This window comes from Pithys albifrons, chromosome 3 (genome assembly GCF_047495875.1).
Source record: "Pithys albifrons albifrons isolate INPA30051 chromosome 3, PitAlb_v1, whole genome shotgun sequence".
NCBI lineage: Eukaryota > Metazoa > Chordata > Aves > Passeriformes > Thamnophilidae > Pithys > Pithys albifrons.
This window is the reverse complement of record NC_092460.1, coordinates 4,621,488-4,634,641: the sequence shown is the minus strand read 5'-3', so window position 1 is coordinate 4,634,641 and position 13,154 is coordinate 4,621,488. Positions and strand designations below refer to the sequence as shown.

Genomic DNA, 13,154 nt, shown 5'->3' with positions numbered 1-13,154 from the left:
TGGACCATTGCTGGAGACCTCTTAGGCAACATTAGGTTTTTCTTTTCCACATCTCTCTGCCACAACCACAAACTGGATTTTACCTTGTGTCTTCTGCAGAGAGGACTTTGCCCAACAGATTCCTTTCTCTTTTACCTGCCTCCCAGTAGCAACAGCCAGCAGCCAGTCACATCCTTGTTTCTAAGTTAAGAAACACTTCTGATTCCTCCTCCTCTCTCTAATTATTGCTCCATGATCGATTTGTCGTACGCCATGCCAAATTTGCACCTTAGCTCCTCACCTCTAGTCATTAAAACTCAAACTCTCCTCCCATCTTCTCCACAAAAGACATTTTCTAGCACGTAAGCTACAGCTTACTTGCTCTCTTACCTCTTCCTCAACTGAAACCAGCTCTACTGAAATGCTGAAACATATTTAGCCCTCCCAGCTCTCTGCTTGTCTGTTTCTTTTATTTTACATGGTTCAATGTTCACATTCTGCTCTCATTCTGCCTTCTCTCCTTCTTTCTCTGCCCTGGTGCTACAAAAAGACATCCTCTGTGACACCTTAAAAAACAAAGGTCCCTGAATTAACATGACTTGCACTGTGTGATATTTTCAGACCAGCCATTTGATAATGTTGCAAACACAATTAGGAAGTCAGGGGAAGAGTTTACAGGAGCAGATGAAAGCTGCAGAGATAAAATGGAAAGCTTTTACCTGCCAAGCTCCCAGGTTAGGGTTCTAGGTTGCCCTCGGATCTAATAAAGCTATAAAAGAGCCATATTAAGGAGATGCATGGTTGCATTGTTGTGAATATGAAGCATGGCTTTTTACATCCTCTTATAGATGTGGATTTTTGCTTCCACAATCCACAGGCTGGTAGCCATAGGTGGTTTAAATTCTCAGTATTAAAAAAAGCTCAAAGCATTACTGACAATTAAAAACAGCTTTTACACATGCACAATAATGCTTCTCATGCTTTAAAAAAATAATATGCATATCCATATTACCATCATAATAAGTGCCACAGAGTGACATGATATGATTGAGTATAATGGCTCCTTTGGAGCCATTATGGTCGATCAGTAAATAATACACTTTTGAAATTGTCTAACTACATATTTACACTTGTCAACTCTCATACACTTCAGTGACAGAATTTAAAAGAAACACTGTAAAGAACTGTAAGAACATTAAACCACAAAAACACTATGCTGAAGTAGTATTAAGGTTTGACTTAAACCCACAGAAACATGGAAAATTCAGGTGAAGGCCAAGATCTCTGAAAATGACAGTGTCTTTTAGCTCACCAAGCTGTGCACCAGTGCCTGCACTGAGCCAGGCAAAGCAAGGAATGAGGCAGGGTTGGGAAGGAAGGCAGGAGACCATGGGCTAATGGTGCTCTGTGTGAGAACTGAGCCATTGGGGAGGGCTCTGGCGACCAAATCCATGGGTGAGAGCCAGCCCACCAGCAGCACTTAGCTGTTCAGCAGGACACCATTTTAATGCTATTTTATAAAAACAAAGCCTGGGCCTTTCTCTGTTTATTCAGATGAAATTCCCAATTAAGCTGAGAAAAATTAGTCTTCACTTATTTCAGAAGAGGCCCCATTGAGACAATGGGAGTTTTCCCTGGCTGAAACACATGGAGAAAAACTTCAGGCTTTGACCCTAAAAAGGCATTGTCTGAAAAAATATGTTAAACAAACATGACAGTGGATCATTAATATCCCAAAGATTCACTCCATGTGGGGAAAAAAAAAGACTGGGAAGCAAGATGTTTTTTCAACAGTAAAATAATGGGCTTGGCGATGTCTTTTTTAATTGGTAATTCTGTGCCTCTTGTTCAGCTGTAGTCACTTTTGCTCCGAGCAGTGGTGGCAGCAACTTTACTGGTTTCAGTAAAGCTCTGCTGAAAACAATAAGCATCAAGCTCCCAAATGTTGTCTGTCTTTCTGTGTGGGTCACATCCTGCTGCCCTGGAGTCAAGGGCGTATTAAATGCTTGGGAGGTGTCAAGAGCAGCCCCAGGTCCACAGCACCACCCTTGCAACAAAAGGAGCCCAAACACTTCAGACTCTCTGAAGCCCTGAACCACACTTTAAAAAGCAATGATGGATATTTTCCTAGAGCAAAGGTCTTCCTTTCACATGTATCTATATCTATCTCCTTGCTCAGACTTATCTATTACCAAGCTTGTGAGAAAAAAATCCATAAAGCCTCCGCAGGGCAGGCTCTTGAAGTTGTTTGAAGACACAACCACCACACCCCTGTCAAGAGGGAATTACAGCTCGGTTTTATAGTCAACTCTCCCCTCAACTGGTTGATGACAGAGCAGCCTCCCTCTCCGCTCAGCATCTGGGATTTTACAGCCGCTGTATATAAATGGGATTTTCATGACAAACAACTCTATATTCGGTTTCCTTGTATATCTGAAAGCGAGAATGATCTTTTAAGGCTCTGCTGGGAAGAAGTATTAATGAAGACAAAGAGCATTTCAGGCTGTTTCCCCCAGGAGAATTATCATGACGACAGTATAAAGACTTTGTCCTGCACAGGTACTTTAAGTCCACATCCTCCTGCCAAAGCAGCTCTCCAGGACTCCCCTGTGTGTGTGTGACTCACAGCCCCCTCTCCACAGCCACTATCCCACCGCCACCTGACAAGGACAGAATCTGCCATCAGCTCATAGAGCTTTCTCTAGTCTCTCATTTCATAAGCCCTCCCTGGAGATATTTGCTTTTGTCTAAATATTATAAACCACAGTACAACAACGACTTAACAAACCCTGTTGCCTTTTCACTTTGTGCAGTGTCTCCTCTCACCCCACCTCACAGCTCATGCAAATGTCAGAGCAAGAACAGTTTTTACATCTCCTCGGGTCACCCCACAGTGGTACCAGCAAAGGTAAACAAACTACTGAAGTCTGGATATTTTTGTTTCTTACAGCATGTAAATCAGTGGATGAAAGCTGGGAATAAACTGGCAATATGAGGGCAGCTTATTTAAGTTTCCACCCCCAGCTCAGTGTTTCCTCGATGCAATATAGCTGACATAACCCTACAGTAAGGGGAAGGAAAAAAAATCAAACCAAAAGAGATATAAATATTTCACCCAAAGTCAAAGACACTTTTCCTTCAAGATATTTGGCCAACTCTTACAGAAAGGGAAAAGCATTTTCCTACCAAAGGCAGAAATCTTCACCTGTAGGAACTCAGGAGGAGACCTGACACCACCCTGAGTGCCTGGGATGGGTAAAAGCTTCATGTGGGACACCCCAGTGAGGAGAGCAGACACCATGAGTGCTTGGAATGGGCACAAGCTCCACATGGGACACCCCAGTGGAGCAGAACCTGGAATACAGAAGGTGCTCAGTTCCTGTCATACCACACTCACTTCTCAAACAACAACCAGAGCAAGAGTTTCCTCCCAGGGCTCAAATCAGAAAATTACTCATCCTGTGTAGAGCTGAAAGCCCCTGGAAAGATGGGGTTTTTAAGAGCAGGAGCTCCAGCTGCCACCTAATTGTCTGACCAGTGGGTGCCCCAAACCCACGAGCTCCTCACGCCATTATCCCCTGGCAGAAACATGTTACATGTTCCCATTCTTCCCTCTCTGCTTCCTTGTTTAAAGCTTTCTGGCTTCTGGTGAGGAAAAGATTCTGCCTTGCTCTACCTTTCTCTCAATCACCTCACTGTCTGTGAGGACTGGTGAGAAAATGCTCCCTCTGCTCTTACACTTCCACAGCATCCATTTCCGAGGCCCTTATGGGGAAAAAAGGCTGTCTCCCATCTCCTGCTGGTGATAGTTTTATCAGATAATAGCAGAAAGCAGGAATGATCCTGTAAAGCTGTCACCAATACCCCAAGGTGTCTGAATTGCAGCAGTGAGACACAGATCATGCCCATTGCATTCACCCACTCCTGGGCAAAGCATGAGCACCATCCAAGGGACCTGCAAAGCCTGGATAGTAAAAAGAATATCATTACTTTAACCTGCCATGAGCAGTTGTTTGGTTTTTCCCCTTTTTCTGCCTGCACATTGTATTTTTTTATATTTTATTTTAAGTTAAAACCTGTTGAAAATCAACAGCTCCAGAGACAGCAGTGCCAAGGAAAAGGAACCTCTGATCCCTAAGTGGGGCTTCCTTCAGTGCTGACTTGACACAAAAAATCAGTTTCTTCAGTTGTGTCTTCCTTCTTACCTGATGTGGTGTATGAAAATATAATAAAATCTTGGGGGAAAAAAATTCAAGGAAGCTGAGAAAGTATTCTTTAGATCACATTGAGAGGCCTTGGTTTATAAGTGTTTTGACACCTAGGGAGCCACTTGCACACCCCAGCTCTGCTCCTGTGCCACATCAGCATGGACAGGCTCTCACACCTTCCCAAAGCACCAGCACCTCCATCTCCAACAGCCTAAGACCTGTCCTGTTCAATAAAAACACAGTTACTGCAACAAAGAACTCCATCTACAAACCCACTGTGCACTGTTAACACCCTGCACCCAAAGAGGTACAGGTGGTTTACAAGAGTTTGTCGTACACACACCTGCAATTTGTGCAAACTTCCAACTTCAAACACCATCTGACATCTCTGCTGTGCCACTCCTGGTTTGAAATACACCTTCAACTAGGTGATGATTTTAATCATGCATTCACAACTTCTGCTGAGCCAGGATTAAATCTTGAAGATAAAAGCTCTGATCAGGACTTAAAGTTCACCACATTCATAAAGTAATTTTTCTCTGTTATGTGATTTATTGGAATAAAAGATATTATTTGTATGATAAAACAAATTTCTCAAAAAATTGTCCCAAGAAATCATAGATACAGCAAAGTTAGGGTTTGTTCTACTACTATCCCAACAAGAGAAATTCTCTAAGTGTCTTTCTAAGCAAAAAGCAATGAAAAATACCACAAATTTGGTCAGGATAGAAGTCTACTATAAAGCCTTCAATTTGGGTGTGAGGAGATTTTTTTTTTACTGAGAAGGCATGAAATTCCCCTCTCTCCTGGTGATAAGAAATGCCCCCTGATGCCCCAGATCCTTCAGGACATAGCCAAAGTAGAAATAATTTTCAAAACTAATATGTACATGGAGTAACATGGTTAACATCATCCAGTGAATTTAGATCCACCTACACAGTATAAATATATCTAGATAAACTGTCACCTTCAGCAGAATTCATTAAAATAATGTTGTATCTTCCTTGTTAAATGTAATTTTTTTAATTGAAATTTAATCTTACTGCATTATTTGGTAGATTTTTAATTGACATTTGTAGTAATTAATTGGTAAGCATTACAGCTTTGTCTGAAGAATTTAAAACTAAATTTGACATCGAGATTGGCCAGCCACTGCTGTGAGGTGCCTGCTGGGAGCATTTCATCATCCTCCCAGCCCCTCCTGCTGATCAGAGGTGGGAGATGATGGTCTCTTTCTTACAGTCATGAATTACATTACTAATGTATTCCATTACCACCACGCAAATGTCATGTTAATTCCTGATCATCATCAAGTCATACAATGGTTTCCACGCTGGCACCCAGCCAATTAGCGGTGTGGAAAAATATTCCTCCAATTATATAACTTGAATTAGGTTAAGGACTCAAGAGAAAGCAAAATAAATGCTTTGAAAATACTTCTGAGATAAAATGTAAGTTGACACTGTCTTCATGTGCTATAGCCGATGTTATACAATCTGATAGGCAGCTGCCAACATTCATAACTGTTTATTAAATCTAGCCTCTCTTTATGGTGGCAGCTAAGATCTGTATTTTTACCAATATTAGGTTCATTGTGTTATGAAAAAAGACCAAAATACTTAGGAGCATTCACACCAGCTTATAAAACTTACATTATGTAGTTTATTAAATTGTTAAAATTACTTCTTCTCTCCTCCCCCCACCACAGAGAAAGTTCCATGGACAGAAAAGTTTCAAGACAACGTTTCTGCAGCCACTGATGCTTCAAGGAGCAAGGGAGATCCTGCGAGGACAGAAGTGGCATCTCCAGGCTGCTGCCACCTCTCCCAACAAGCAGCTCTGCCAGAGGATGCTGGGCTTGGCTCCCAGAGCTCTCCCCATTCCTACCATCCCACTGACACACAACCAGAGGGAATCCACTCCTGTTCCACAGCTGTGGACAAGTCCCTTTGGCTCTTGCTCCCTGGCTGTCACAACAAGCATCATGGGCAGATACAGCCCCCTGGGTAACCAGGAACCAAAGGAGAGGATGGAGGTAGAATAGGGGTATCCTTACAAGAAAAGGAGCCCACAAAGCCTGGTGGAAATGCCTCTGGCTGCACAGGGACACGTCAGGTTCCCAACAGCGCCGGCGGCACACGCTGTGCCGCCAACTCACTGCACCACCAGGTTTTTAGTACCACCCCATTATTTTGATTTGTTCCGTTCTTAACTCAATTTATCGTACAAGCATGGTTATCTCCAATTTAAAAACGTACACAGCACCAGTTCCTCGACTTTAAAAATTTATAACTATGAGCAATTTGTTAAAACCTTTTACCGTATCTTTCTGTCTCATTTTCCGAGGTGCTGCAATGAGGCAATTCACTGTTCTGGCTGCTTACCCTACATGACCTTTGCCTGCCATAAAATGGTATACAACTAAATGCTCTGCTTTAAATAAAACCCTTGCCTCTTCGAAGGGCCCTACATATTCAGTCAACACAATCAGCAGAAACCACATTTGGTTACTCAATAAGCTGGAAACTTTTAAAACGCGCACGGCGGTGAATGAATTCCTGACATCACCAGGGACACTCGAGTGGGGAACAAGAGAGACTGCTGAGAAGTGGCTCTTGCTGCAGCCGGAGAAAGGATCACTCCTTTAAGCTGAACTCTCAAGGAAAACGAGAACAAAAACTGAATTAGCTCGACACGTACCCTCTGCAGTCAGCACATTGCTAGGCAACTTACCATCTCTTGATAGAATTATGGTGGAGGGCTGGTCATACATCAGGGTTAAGATGAACACAAGCACCAGTTTGGGCCAACTGCTCCTTTCCAGTGAGAATGCTCAATGCTTGGTCATTTCCTATTATGATTTTGCAATATTTTCTAAGCATCCAGAGAGAGCCTAATGCATTCAGAAGGTATTTTAAAGCTATTATGTGACATGAAAATTTTAAGATAACTGGAAGTAAGTGAATCTTAAATGGAATAGCACAAGTCTTTTTCTTTGTTCAAGTCAGCATTTGGAGAAAGTTAACAATCCTTCTTCTCACTGCTTTTATTTTTTAATAGTGAAGGTATCCAGAGGGCACACTACTCATACACTTTGTCTTTACTCTAGATGCTGGTTGGCTACAACTCCGTAACTCTGTAACTCATGGTATTTCAAGAGGATACTTCAAGCTCCCCTAGTCCCTCCACCTGCCACCACTGACATCAGACACAAAGTATCATTACTGGCAGTGTCATGGGGCCGTGACAGTGCCCAGAGATGTCACACTCCTCCTATCCCAGCCTTAGAAGGCCCTTGATCTCTAATAGGACTTGGACAGTAGGATTCAGGCCCCAGGTATTATTTACTCTTATTAAAGAGGCATTAAGCAAATGCAGAGTGCTTTAAATTGAGGCATGTACCTTGCATATAACCCCACGTTTCCCATGCATACTTCATAGGCACAAAGAAATAATTAATTACCTAACCACTGCGATTAAAATCGATTCATATGCGACAGAACAGACAGAAATTTTTGCATGACTGGAGAAGTCTGGAATTGGTCCCTGTTTGGGGATCTCAGTCGTATCAGTGAGGTTGGTAATTCAGACATGAAGGAAATGGTAAGAATTCCTCTCCTGCATACACACTTTGAGCTGCCATATGGGTTTATTCAACTGTTTACTACACCAGTCGGTAAAAACTGAACAGCTATTATAATCCTTGCTAAATGACATGGTAATTATGCTACCTCTGGAAAAAAAGAAAAAATGAGAACTTCAAAAAAAAAAATCACAATTCACTGATGTGTGAATTTCTCAGGTTTTATAATCTTTGAATTGAAATGCACTTTCCAACACACAGAGGGATATTAAATATATAATAGAAATCTGAATTTATTTTAAAAAACAATTTGTGCTCCCAATTCCTACACAATTTCATTATGTAGATTTCCCAGGTTTAAAGACTTCTTACATGACCTTCCAGTTCTGCTGTAAAATCACATGGTTCTTGTTTTCCAAAACTAATATTGCCTCTCCTCTCACCCCAGTTACTAAGGGACACAGTCATGAACAGGCAGGTGAGAGCAGAGGGCATGGAAGGCCCCCCATGCCAGGTTGCTGGGGCATAGGGACAGCCAGGAAAGGCACAACCTTCACTCACATGGCACAAAAGGGACCAAGAGGCTTCTCAGCTGAGTATTCTCCTGGGAAATGAAAACTGGCAATTAACAGAGAAGGGGCTGCCCTATATCACCTTCTCAAGCTTGACCAGGATCAGATATTAGAAGCTTTGTCCCTGTGTTCCTCCAGGCTGGGCATTGCAGCACCACAGCCACGCTGAAACACGTAAGGCAGCTCTCCTGTGTACCAGTGACACCATTTTGTCACTGGGATGCAAGTGCAGCAAACAGTGCAGCTAATTATTTGTTGGCAATGGCTCCTTTGAGAGTCCAGCAAAGGGACCTCTCCATATTCATATTTAATCATGACATGCATTGCCCACGTAAGCATGTTTAGACCCTGTCTATCTTCATGTCTTCAGCTTTGGGTCTCACAGTTCTTAGGATTTGATGAGATGAAGAGAAGAAGGGAATGGAGGGAGTATTTTTTTCTGTATTGACAATATTTGGTATCTCTGAGGTATCATTACAATGAAGGCTGTTTGGGGTTTTTTTAAGAACAGTGGTGACTTGCTTTTAAACACAGACAATATAAAAACTAAACCCAAATCCCCACCATACTAAACAGGGGAGATAAGAGTGAAGGAAAGAGAGCTCATAAGAAAGAGTAAGTGAGAGTTACTGCAAACTCAGGTTTGGCAACTCACCAGTTTTACTTGCCGGCATCACACATATCCATTCATGACTCAGGGCAAATACAGGAAAGGATTGGGACCCTTCTCATGGCAAATGTGTCTGGAAGACGGAGTCACTCAGAAAAAAGTGTTCTCAGGAGACTGAAAGACAAAAACATGTTTTAAAACTTCACTCAGTTAGAATCATATCAAAGTCTATCATTTTCCTTTGAAAATAAAAGGTGGTTATAAACGCTGGAGGTGGGGGGAGCACTACAGGAGCATGTCTACGTATCAAACATTATCACACAGCAGACTTTATTTGACTTTAAATAAACTCAAAACTTACAATATTAAGAAAGGTTTTCAGAGACACTCTTATTTCACATTTGCAATGTGCTCCTCCGACAGGCAAGCTTATGTTCTTTCTAAATACCAAAATGTGTCACCATCCAAATTCAGATTCTGCTTAAAAACACTGCACTGAGCACGAAATCCAGATACTTTAACCTACTTTGCATTATCAAAATATAAGACTCTCTGAATTTCTGAACTATTTACTCTTTGTCTTCACTTACTGCATCCTGATAAAACCTTAACAAAATGTAGAATCTCTTGTTAGTATTAATCTTTCCTCTGAGATAAGGAAAAACACATATAAAAACTATTTGATGTTCAGGGTAGAAAGGCAAAATTTGCAAACATCAGTTAAGAAATACCAATTAGTGGGGTTTTTTTCCCAGCTATTAGTAACACAGATTGAGCTTAAGTTTAGCTCAGAGGAAGCTGCCCTCTGTACAAACCAAACCTCCATTTTATAATATGGGTATCTTAAAATAAGATGTAGAGTATCTTCACTGATAAAGTATCTGCACTAAGTAACAAGTCATACTCAGAAACACAACCAGAGGTGCTTCTGGAAACCAGGAAACCACATGGGATTTAAACAGCAGGTCTGGTGCCTGCCCAAACTGGAGAAAGGCACTCAGTGCCCAACAGATGCACCAACACCTGGAAGAGCCTCTGCTACCTGGACCATGACAGGGACCTGCAGCAATAAACCCCAGTGGGGAAAATGAACTTTCAATAGAAAAAACTGTCCTGAAGGACTGAAGTGAGAAAAAACATGAAAACAAAAATCACATATGATGCTTCTAACTCCTTCATTCCCCAACCATCTCCCTCCACAGCATCCAAAAGGCTGTTCCCAGCCTTCCCACATTTACCAGTACTCTGATAGTGGCAAGTACTGCTATCTCCAAATTAGTATCATGGAGTTAATTCTTTTGGCAGTCCACGGCAGCCTTCCTGAGGAACATCTGGAAGCTTCTGTCAGCAACAACTGCATGAAATTTTGTAAGACAAAATTCAGGTACTTCTCTGGCCCTGGGGCTTTCTCCCGTTCTTGCAGAATGCAACGCAACAGCTCCAAGATCACAAGAGTTCAGAAATCTAAATATAGGGATTATGTGACCCTATTACAAAACTGTGCTACACAATAAAAATAGATCCAAAAGGGGTTTTTAAATGGCATTTATGCTAAACGTGACTTCTTTCTTGGAGACTCTGAAACACCTGCAAACCAAAAGTGACCTGCATCTTGTATCAGTTTCATTTTATTCACGAGGAGCGGAGCACTTGAGAGAAGCAATGGAGCAGTGTCAGAGACACATATCCGAGCCTTGCTTTATTGCTGTGCTTGATGACAGATATGCAGATGGGTTTGTAGCTGAGCAAAAAGCTGCATCTATGTATGTTGGGATGAGATTTCTCCAGCTGACCTGCTGCACTGCAGCACTCAACTGCTTAGGGATCTTTATCCATGGTATGTCTGTAGAGCAGGAAAGTACCACTGGCCCTGTTTAGCAGATGAGGAACTGAGGCTCATTTTGGCTCATACTTGCTTAAAGAGTTCATGTTCAAGACTTTTGAAGCAAAACTATTGTCTAAATAATGTATTTGGTCTGCAGCGGATGAGGGCTACAATGTACAGAAGCACTGTCCTTGCCCCCAGACCACTTTTCACCTTCACATCCCTCCTCAAGCATAGGGAATATCTTGGCATTGTTTGACCAATAACAAGATTTGAAAGGGGGGAGAGCCTCTACATAAGGAACAAAAAATAGTACTGGGAGTTTGTAGAGACATCCCATCCAGCCTGGCCTGAACTCTGACAGTGCACACAGAAAAATGGATGCGCCATCAAAAATTGACCTCATGATAAAACCCCAGAGAACATTTCTTCAGCCAGGTTTTCCAAGGGAACAAAGCTTACATGATCACCATGTACTTTCTGTGCCCAGCCCCACCTGCATCTTTTGAATCCCTTGGATTAATGGGAGCAGAGAGCTCCCAAAGACATGAGTTCTCACGGCATTAACGCTGGGGCTTGCACCACTGGAGGCCTCCAAACCCACTGGATCAGCTGTCTCCAGGAGCCAGCTGGCTCACTGGCAGCTCCAGGCTGAGCCCAGCACAGAGGCTGCCTGCCAAGGAGGGAGCCCAGCATGGCCTGGAGGCAGTTCAGGCACTTTCATGGACCTCAATGCTGGAGAACTTGTGGAAACTACTTGTACTGCTGAGGGGAAGGGTGGAGGAGGGAGAGGAACAGATTATAGATTGGTTCTGATAAACTGAAGCCTTTAATGATCTACCCACACACTCGAGTTCGATCTGGCATTGACAAATTCAAGCTTTTAATGATGTGCCCACACATTTGAGTTGGCCACTCCTCTTCTACAACTTTCACAAAAATAGCACGCTGGGTTAAAGACGCAGGAACTCTAATAATGCTGCAAGACGAGTGAAATTGCTGATCGCTCCTTGACAAACCTTATCCCTCAAAATATTCTTTGATGGGACCTCCAACACAGACCTTCTGTGCTGCCGTGCTCCCATAGGGATTCTTCAAGGGCTACAGCTCAGTAAGGGGCAATGAGATGCAGCAGCCTTAGCATAACTCAAGTACAAAGTCAATCAAACCCTGAAACAGGAATCTGGGCCTCATTAATTCCAGCAATCACAACGTTTGTATTATCACTGTATTAATCAGAATAGGAAACCTATTAATCTGCCCCCAACAAAAATTAATCTTCATAATATTGAACAGATTTGAAAGACAAGTTTTAATATTTCACTATTTAAATCTCAAAGGCAGAAGCACACAGCTCAGATGATCTGGTAAACCACTATGGACTTCATCTCATCAGCATGAGGTCCCTCACCTTTCCCTGATGGTCCCAGCCCTCTTGCTGCATCTCCACCCAGGCTACTGGGGCTTTTGAAGGAACTGAGAGCATCCTTTCATACATCAAACTGCAAAACTGGCTGCAGCCCTTGATGCATTAAAGAGCTGTCAAGAGTTTAGGCTATGACCTAAGGAACAGCCCAATGCACCACATCCAGCAGTGCCTGGGTGGCACAGGCTGGAAGTATCACCCCACACCAAGGGCTGCCTGGGTACCAGGGAGCTTTGTACAATGGGCAGGACCCACCTGACAGGCAGTAGATGCATCACTGTGTGCTCAGGGGAATGAGAAGTGCTCTGGGGAAAAAAGGCAGGCAGCTACAAAACAGAAAGTACCTGAAATTCCTGTGCTCCACCAGAGCGAGTCAGGAATTGCTACATGGATCTGGTCAGGTTACCTGTGCCTGACCTTTGTCACTACAGCAAAGCCCTCCAAGCCATCACAGTGAGCTGCAAACCACGCTCCTGCAACCACATGGGGCACCAGAACTAAGCCCAGTTTAAAGGAGAAAATGGGTGGCAAAGTCCTTATGAAATGTTGGCAAGAATAGGGTAAGTCAGAAAGGGGCTGTCGAAATAAAATGTGACTGAATAATGAGAAAAACGACTCAAAGCATCTCCAGACCCCCATGCCCTGCTTGGGGTGGGTGACACAGATGAGGACACAGATGAGCACACATGGCTATGGTTCCACTTCTGCACTTCCATCACTCTCCTGCTGCAGCAATCACTGATGGACACGTTATTTTGCCACTTGGCCAAATTTTCAATAAAGCAGCTTTGCCCAACACATAAACAGACACACACACACACACACACACACACCTCAGGACTACATTTGGCACAATCAAAGGCAGAACTTCAATCATCTCACGCACGACTCGCGTCAGGCTGTTTACTGACTGCAATGGAACTACAGAACTCTGTTTTAACTAATGATTTC

At 42.9% G+C, this 13,154-nt stretch overlaps 1 protein-coding gene across 9 annotated transcripts in view; it reads right to left on the bottom strand.

Annotated features, from left to right (window-relative positions):
* FOXP1 (forkhead box P1) overlaps positions 1–13,154 on the bottom strand; it is a 380,458-nt gene that overhangs the window by 326,562 nt on the left and 40,742 nt on the right. For 8 of the 9 annotated variants that reach the window (XM_071550249.1, XM_071550237.1, XM_071550236.1 and 5 more), the window contains exon 2: positions 8,998–9,126. The exons of the other annotated variant lie outside the window; for it this stretch is intronic. The gene's annotated coding sequence lies outside the window, so the exon portion shown is untranslated. The remainder of the gene's footprint in view (positions 1–8,997; positions 9,127–13,154) is intronic. 9 annotated transcript variants of the gene reach the window in all.